The sequence below is a fragment of the Nilaparvata lugens genome, chromosome 4, assembly GCF_014356525.2.
Source record: "Nilaparvata lugens isolate BPH chromosome 4, ASM1435652v1, whole genome shotgun sequence".
In the NCBI taxonomy this organism is placed as follows: domain Eukaryota; kingdom Metazoa; phylum Arthropoda; class Insecta; order Hemiptera; family Delphacidae; genus Nilaparvata; species Nilaparvata lugens.
The window spans coordinates 79,697,082-79,705,292 of NC_052507.1; the positions used below are offsets into that span (position 1 = coordinate 79,697,082).

The 8,211-nt window shown below is 36.3% G+C and overlaps 1 protein-coding gene across 1 annotated transcript in view; it reads right to left on the bottom strand.

The window, feature by feature from the left end:
• LOC120350978 overlaps positions 1-4,602 on the bottom strand; it is a 79,824-nt gene extending 75,222 nt beyond the window's left edge. Inside the window, exon 1 of the mRNA XM_039426569.1 lies at positions 4,385-4,602. The gene's annotated coding sequence lies outside the window, so the exon portion shown is untranslated. The remainder of the gene's footprint in view (positions 1-4,384) is intronic.
• Positions 4,603-8,211: the final 3,609 nt, after the last annotated feature.

The window sequence follows — 8,211 nt, forward strand, 5'->3', positions numbered from 1 at the left end:
TAGTAAATCGACTCCCACCGGCCTGCTACACCGAGGTGAAGTGAATCCCGCATCATCAGCCGATCAACGTTGAAAAGGTTGTCTAACGTTGTCTATACGATCTATTACCTCATAGATCGTATAGACAACGTTAGAATTAACTCGGTGCTCGAAATATTTACTATTTTGGTCCAGCACTTCGCTACATAACCTATAGTATTATCAGAGACCTGGTTCGCATGGATTTGCCATTCTACCTGTTGTTTCATACGGTCTAATATCTTTCCAAATTACGGCACAAGTATTGGATTCTGGATATATTGGTCATCACTTGGAAAAGGTTCACTCCAAAGTTACTATCTCGTTTGATCATAGTGACAACAAGATTTATTTTCAGCAGATTCAAGTTGCACTGTATTTTATTATTAAAGTGAATTTAATTCCACCTCACTATATTATAGCCACCTACCATATTAAGTTAGAGTCTCAGATCCCTTACTTCGGCTACCTTTGTAGACCATCAAACCCTCTGCTGTGCGAATTAACTTTTTCAATCTGTCCCATCCATATATTAGTCATTCTGCTTCAATACATCGACTTAAGTGATATCGACAATTCGATTAAACAAACATCAACCGATCTAACCTACAAATATCTATCATTGAATCATAACCTCAAATATTACAACCGTTTAATTATCTTATTTAATCAGACTATTCTAATCATAAATCTCTTATTCATTTTGCATCCTCTTCTTTCTACGGAACAAAACAGTGGGGCATTAAACGTTGAGGAATATTGCCCATGATTTATGATTGTAGTTTTGGTTTAATTGGTAAGTGTTTATAATTATCAATTTTAGTGCATGTTCATGCCCCTCCCAGGAGCAGAACTTGACAAAGTCTATCCCAAACAGTTGACGTTATATTCTATAGTGGAATCCATGTTAAAATGGCAGTATCTGATTAACATAGTGTTGCCATCCTTGTCTATCATATGGCAAAGCAGATTGACATAATGAAGAGCTTGACGCACTGAATGAAATTTCCTGAAAACTTCATATAATTTCATTTGAAGTCTATCCCAAACATGAGTTGACGTTCGATTCTGAAGTGGGCCCCACTTTTAAATGGCGGTATTTGATTAATTTTGGTGTTGCTATCCTTGTATATCTTTCGACAAAGCAGATATCGCTATCCTTCTCTAGATACGCAAAATTGCCAGATTGTTTTTTAACCTATTTTTCGGACATGTTATTATTTATCAAAATTTGGGAACAGAATAGTTTTGGGCTATGCCTGGTGTTCTTTCCCGATCATATTCATGTGATTTGTAATTGTATCAACAAATAAATGAATAAATAAATATCAATGTCGTAATACAACAAATCAACAAATATTCTATCCCAATTATGAAAATGAATCATTAAAAATATATTTCCAGATTGATAATATATAATTGATTATCAAGAATGAACCGTTAATATTGCATGAGTGATATTGGTATCAGCTACAAGGTAGTATGGAGAGACAAGTAGCCAAGTAGCTCCATACAGGTAGCAAGGCAGAGAATCAGCAACGCTGTTGTTCACTTTGAGTAAATATCTTAATTGGAACCATAGATGGAAAACATCGTTACCAAACCTCATTCATCTACGTTGAAACAGATCGAGTTAATAATTTGTTCCTGTTTCATACAAATAAAGAATATTTTGTAAAAATTGGAGGATAAGTCTGCTAGGAACATGAATGATGATAAATAATGAGCTGTGAAAAAGCAGGCAGGCATCCATGGGTATCTTATTTACTATGATGGTTCCTAGTCATTGCATTTGGTGAGGTGCCTGATAACTTGACATGCATAGACATTCTTCGCCATTGAAAAAAAGCTTTCTTCTTCTTCGTTCAAAACTGTGAACTTGAAAAAATATCACATTCATCTCTGCTTCTTTGCACTTCCATTCAAATTCATGGTTTCGCATCGTTATAATGAAGATATTCAATCTTCGATAATAGAATTCATGAATGAAAACGAAAAGGCACTCACTCATCGGAAGAACTGGAAAACGAACTAAAGAGCAAGAGAACAAAAGAGACGAACAAAAGAACGTAATAATTGAGAGAAGAATATTTTGTTGAAGATGAAACAAATCACCTAAAAACTGAAATACAGAAAACAGAAAACTGATAAAACAACACATTATTATTTAACACTACAGTATGTTGATTGCTTTAGAATGAGGAAGAAGAGAAGAAGAAGAAGAAGAAGAAGAAGAAGAAGAAGAAGAAAAAGAAGAAGAAGAAGAAGAAGAAAGTAGAAGGAGAGAAAGAGGAAGAGAAGGAAAAATGGGAGGAGATACAACAAAATCGATGATTACAGAAAATGAATAATATTGAGATTGACCTAGTACGTGCTTCCATCTACCGGCAGAACATGGAAATTTACACTTCAACGCGTCGACCAATCACAAGCGAGATCCAGACTTGTAGACCACGCCTACAGACACGCTATAAACTCCACCGGCTCTCTCCCCATTGGACTATATTTTTGACAAGTTTTTATAATGCGGATGATGACAAATTTCGCTGCACTATAAGTGAATCGATGATTTTGAATTTCCACTTTTAGTCACATTTCATTACTGAACTCGTCCGATAAATGATGAGACGATTCAAAAGCACAGCAACTATTAAGTTTTCGATTTTTCACACTCAAGGTGTTTTTACATCAAAGTAGTCAACAAATGTTGTCCACAATATTAGTCTTTACAAGAAAGCTGTTGATTTTTTTGAGAAGAACTTGCTGTTCTCAAGTGTGAAGCAACAAAAATGTTGATAATTTTCAGAGAGTGAAGTCGGTGTGGAGAGGGAGCTGGGGGACGTTTTTTTTTTTAAGGAATTTCTTAGTGTTTCCCACACTGAGTAAGAAACAAAAATTTAGTTGGAAACAAAATTTTGCTGTGTGTTTTAAGAAATTGACAACTAATTGCCAAAATCGGTTAAAAACTCGATTGACAACTCTGGTGTAAACTCAGCGTTATTTTCTATCCAAACTGGTTCAAATAATACTATGCTATGTTTCAGGAACATGTGCTAACTTTGCGTTTAAACGATAAACCACGTTTACTTGTAGATATGGTTTCATTATCCATAATGTTTTTACTTTCCTTGCCATATTACCACCATAGGTAAGGAAAGTATTGCTTTCCGAAAAAAATTAAGGTATCCCAATTTCTAAATTTCTATACGTTTCAAGGTCCCCTGAGCCCAAAAAAGTGATTTTTGGGTATTGGTCTGTATGTGTGTGTGTGTGTGTGTGTGTGTGTGTGTGTGTGTGTGTGTGTGTTGTGTGTGTGTGTGTGTGGTGTGTGTGTGGTGTGTGTGTGTGTGGTGTGTGTGTGTGTGTGTGTATGAGTGTATGTGCGTCTGTTTACACGATATCTCATCTCCCAATTAACAGAATGACTTGAAATTTGGAACTTAAGGTCCTCCCAATATTAGGATCCAACACGAACGATTTCGATCGAATGCTATTCAAGATGGCGGCTAAAATGGCGAAAATGTTGTCAAAAACAGGGTTTTTCGCGATTTTCTCGAAAACGGCTTCAACGATTTTGATTAAATTCATACCTAAAATTTTCATTGATAAGCTCTATGCAAAGTTAGATTTTAGATTCTCAATTATCAGGCTCTAGATACAATTTAAACAAAAAATTCCAAGTGGTAAAAATTGAGCATGAAAATCTCTACAATAAATGTTCAGTAACATTCTCACCTAAAATTTAAAATAAGCTCGAAATCCGAGAAAATGTTATTATTTCAATTGCAAACTGTTGGCAACTGTTGATTCTATTGAATCATTCACTATGAAGAGATAGCAGACCTCGTGTGTCTACAGCGTTATTGTCCTGTCACCAGCTGGCTCAGATCTTTGTTTATAAGTAGACTTGAGATGCGCGTTAATACTAGCGTCAGGTGATCAATTTTCATAACGGCAAGGAAAGTTGTGTGAGTGCGCCACACCAGATTTTTCTTATGGGGTTTAAATGAGCAGCTCACATTTCTCCGTTTAAACCGAGTATTCTTATACGGGCCTAAAACAGGCAATACTGTCTGCCAAAATTGAACGCATGAAGCTCATTTAGTATTACATTATTTCCTTATACGGTTCTTAAAACGTATAAATTCAGGGCTAATTTATTGTATGTATAAAATATAATTGTAGTACCCTTTGAAAATAATAAAATATAAATACAATTATAACTACTAGTCTCGGTGATCACACTTCGTCAAGTTATAACAATAAATTCTCAAAGAAAAAATATTTTCTTATGAGTTCATGAACTCAATCATAGTATCATCCGAATTTCATCAGTCGATGAACTTTCAATCAAAAACTAACTTACTCAAATCATCAAGCTTTCTGAAGCTTCCTACGTTGAATGTGAAAATGTGCAAGTGATCTCATCAATGGAATAGCAAAGCTCCATGAACTGCAAGTATCAAGTAAACAGTTTCAAGTTTTACCGACTGCATACAAGCAGATACTATAGAATGTAAAACCAGAGATAAGGGAAGACGTACTGAGCTCTCTCTGGTAAAACTGTCTACTCTCTGCATACAAGTCAACAACACTGTGAAGCATGCAGCTGCTGAATTGAATGTTTCAACCAACTACTCTCTCAACTTTGTATACTGAAACAGCAACTCTTGAGTGTCATGAAAGTTGAACACGTTGTGTGAGAGGATAGCAGCTATGTGTGAGAGGATAGAGAACTTCCGTCCTATTTGCGGATGCCTTAATGAAGACGTGTCGTCAAAACTGGGAAGAAAAAGAGAAGAACGGAGTGGAGAAAAAACAGAACGTGGTTTGGAGTTTGTGCAGAAAATGCCGAGTCCTTTTTCGGCCGCCTCACTGGATACGTGCAGTCATCTGACCATCTGTTTGTTTGGCTTTCATTTATTTTGTGCTGCCTGCAACGTGACTGAGCAAAACCAGAGCCCACTGTTTCATGTGCACTTCAATACAAGTTGGTACAACTGACGTTGAACTATATTTCAGATTCAATTTGTTTGAAATGAAATTGCAATTGAGTAAACATAATCTTGGAGAAAAGATAAGCGTCTCTTAAGATATGTATGAGATAAAGATAAAGATAAAGATAAAGATAAAAATATGTTTGTCTCTGACATAATGCAGTGAAGTATGAATAAATTCTTGAGAATATTACTGCTCAATCATAATTATCTCAATATAGACTAACCAGAGACAAATATTGCCTGTTGTTTCCACCTGCATTGTGTCTATGAATAAATGAATAAATAATCTAGGTTGAATATCTTTACTCTAGTTCAGTTTGGAATGATAGTTTACAACACTTTGCAAAATGTCAATAATAATACAAGTATTCATTTTGGCTCACATACGATAAAACTTGTGCGCTAGCCCAGTGGTTCTCAAAGTGTGGGGCGCGACCCCCAAGGGGGGCGCGATGAATGTTCAGGGGGGGCGCAAAGCTGGGTAGAAAGATTGCTCATAGTAATTATTATAGAAGTAAATTATTTGAATTTACTTCTAAAATAATTACTATAAGCAATCTTTCTACTCTTTAAATTCTACTTGAAAATATTTCAATGAGAACTTGAATTGTTTGGCATGGATTCAAAACCCATTCAAATTCTCAATCAATGAGTGCTCCCTCAACATTATAGAAAGATAAACCTCATTGATCTCCAAGGTGACTATGCGCTTAAAATGAAGTTTGAAGAATATTCTCTCACATCCTTCTGGATTGGTGTGCACAAGGAACACCCATTTTTGAGTGAAAAGGCATTGAAAATATTGACTTCATATGCGACAACTTTTTCGTGTGAAACTGGGTTTTCTTCTCTAGCTGCCATGAAAAGTAAATTCACATCAAGACTGGATGTGACCCAGGAACTAGAGTTAGAGTAGCGTAATCAGAGCAGACACCTCTTTTCAACAAACTCGGTGCGAAAAAAACAAGCTCATCCTTCACACTGAAGCTATTTTCATTGTTAATTGCTATGAGAAACAAAAGTAACAACCATAAATTATAAATTTATAATTGTTTGTATAGAATTTGTTGTTATATGCTTATACATGTAGGGGGCCCCGGCTTACAGCTGAATTATGCAAGGGGGCGCGAAGTGAAAAAATTGAGAGCCACTACCGGCTAGCCGATAGTTGTTCATGAATGACTGAATAATTTTGGCATATTCCATTAAAACCAGTATTATCTAGTACAATTCATTATGGAAACTCGTTGCTAACAAGACGATTATTGAAAGAGTTTGGAAGGGATCCATTGAAGAATAGGCGTAAAGACTACAACTCAACTTCTCGACACAGAATTTGTGAAAATTACACTGTAATATTTTTATAAAATAATATCAGTCTCTATTGTTAGGTCAATGTAATAATGAAGGTATTTGATTAAAATCGGTGTTGCTATCCTTGTTTATCATTCAACAAAGCAGATAGCACTATTCTCTTCTAGCTTTGCAACGTTGCCAGATCGAATTTTAAGAATGTCGAAATATAATTAATTATTAACAAAATATTTGATCCCAATCCTGAAAAGCGTTTCACCGTTCACCTAGACTTTATTATGTATGTTACTGTTCAATGTCCAAGCATAGAGAAACGATAGCATAGATATCCATCCCATGTTATAGGGCGTTTATGTCGCAACTTTTACTGTTATACCAAGCCGATAGTTCACGTAGTTCTTTCCTATGCAGCTGTGTGATGTTGGTAGTCTCTCAAATTGTGCCGTTCATACACTCTCACCGCAACAAAACAGTAAAAATTGACAATAATCTACAGTAATCGGCTTGAGATGAGAGTAAAAGTTGCGACATGAAATCCCTATACCATGGGATATCTACTTACGCTATTGTTTCTCTATGGTTCAAGCTTCCAGTTTACTATAAACTAATAATATTTATCTAATTTAATCATTCAGAGTTACACAACTTCTAGAAGAGTACCACAGTCTTACACCCAAAACGGTTCAAACTCAAATTTATAGGCTACATCAGTACAAACGTAGTAGCTAGGTTATTTGCCACTTCAACATTTTTCAATTACACACTCCAATTTAAAACAAAACAATGGTATAAGAAACGAAATTAAAATCTCGAACTGTTTTAATAAATCAGTAGTTATGACGATATCAAGGCGTTCCCATCCAAAATTTTAATTAGAACGAGCTGTTCTTTGATCTATCAAGAGACAACGATAAGTGTGCGTGAAGGGAGGACACGATAATAATCCCCTAAAATATAATTGTCCAATCAAGCCACGTTGTTCGAGCGCTTCAAAATAATGAATTCAAAGCGAGATGTAACTCGGATAGACAGACCGTTTGAAACGAATTCTCCAATTAGAAGTGAGCAAAAGCAGCCGTCGGGGAGCGATTAGGCACAATTTTGAAAACGGTGAAATTATATGGAGAGAGAGAACAAATGTCCCTGTTTCTTCTGTCTGTATTCCGGTCGATACAACTTTTCCCAAAAGTAACAATTATTTTTCAAGGCGGTCGTTAGAGTCTTTGTTGGCTGTAAGTGACGGTCTGTTTTCGAACGTTTTAAAAAGAGGTAGTTACAAATTCTGGGAGTTTGAAATGCGTGCCTCCTGCTCTGGTGCCCTATAATGGGCTTTGATGAGTGTTTGGGGCCGGGGATCGTTAGAGTCTATTCGAAATGCCAAAACGAGCGAGGAGTCGAGCCTTGAAGAGCGTGAGTCGCCGAGGAAAGAGTGGGGGAGTAGTGGAAATAATTGCAACAATTTATTGCGGATACCGGTTATTACCAGCAATAAAAAGAGGTCTCTCGTCCATTCAGAGACATTTCCTTTTCCTTCCCTATAACGACAGGATAGCAGCGGTCAGAGATTAATAGCCGACCAAGTCTCTCCTCTCTCAACTCTCTCAGGTCCGTAACTGGGAGATCTGTCAGTTCTAACCAAAACAGACTGCATCTTTCAACTGCAACATCAAGCTGCAATTTTGATACAGATACACGTTGAGATGCTTGATACACGTTGAGATGCTTGATACACGTATCAAATCCTACTTGATACATTCTTCTCGTCTTGGAGGCAGCCATAAACTATAATTTGCTGCACACTGTCTATTGTTTGTTCTTCCATTGTTGAAACGGCGAGAAAGATTCCATTGAGATTGAAATTTACCATTCTCATTATTTC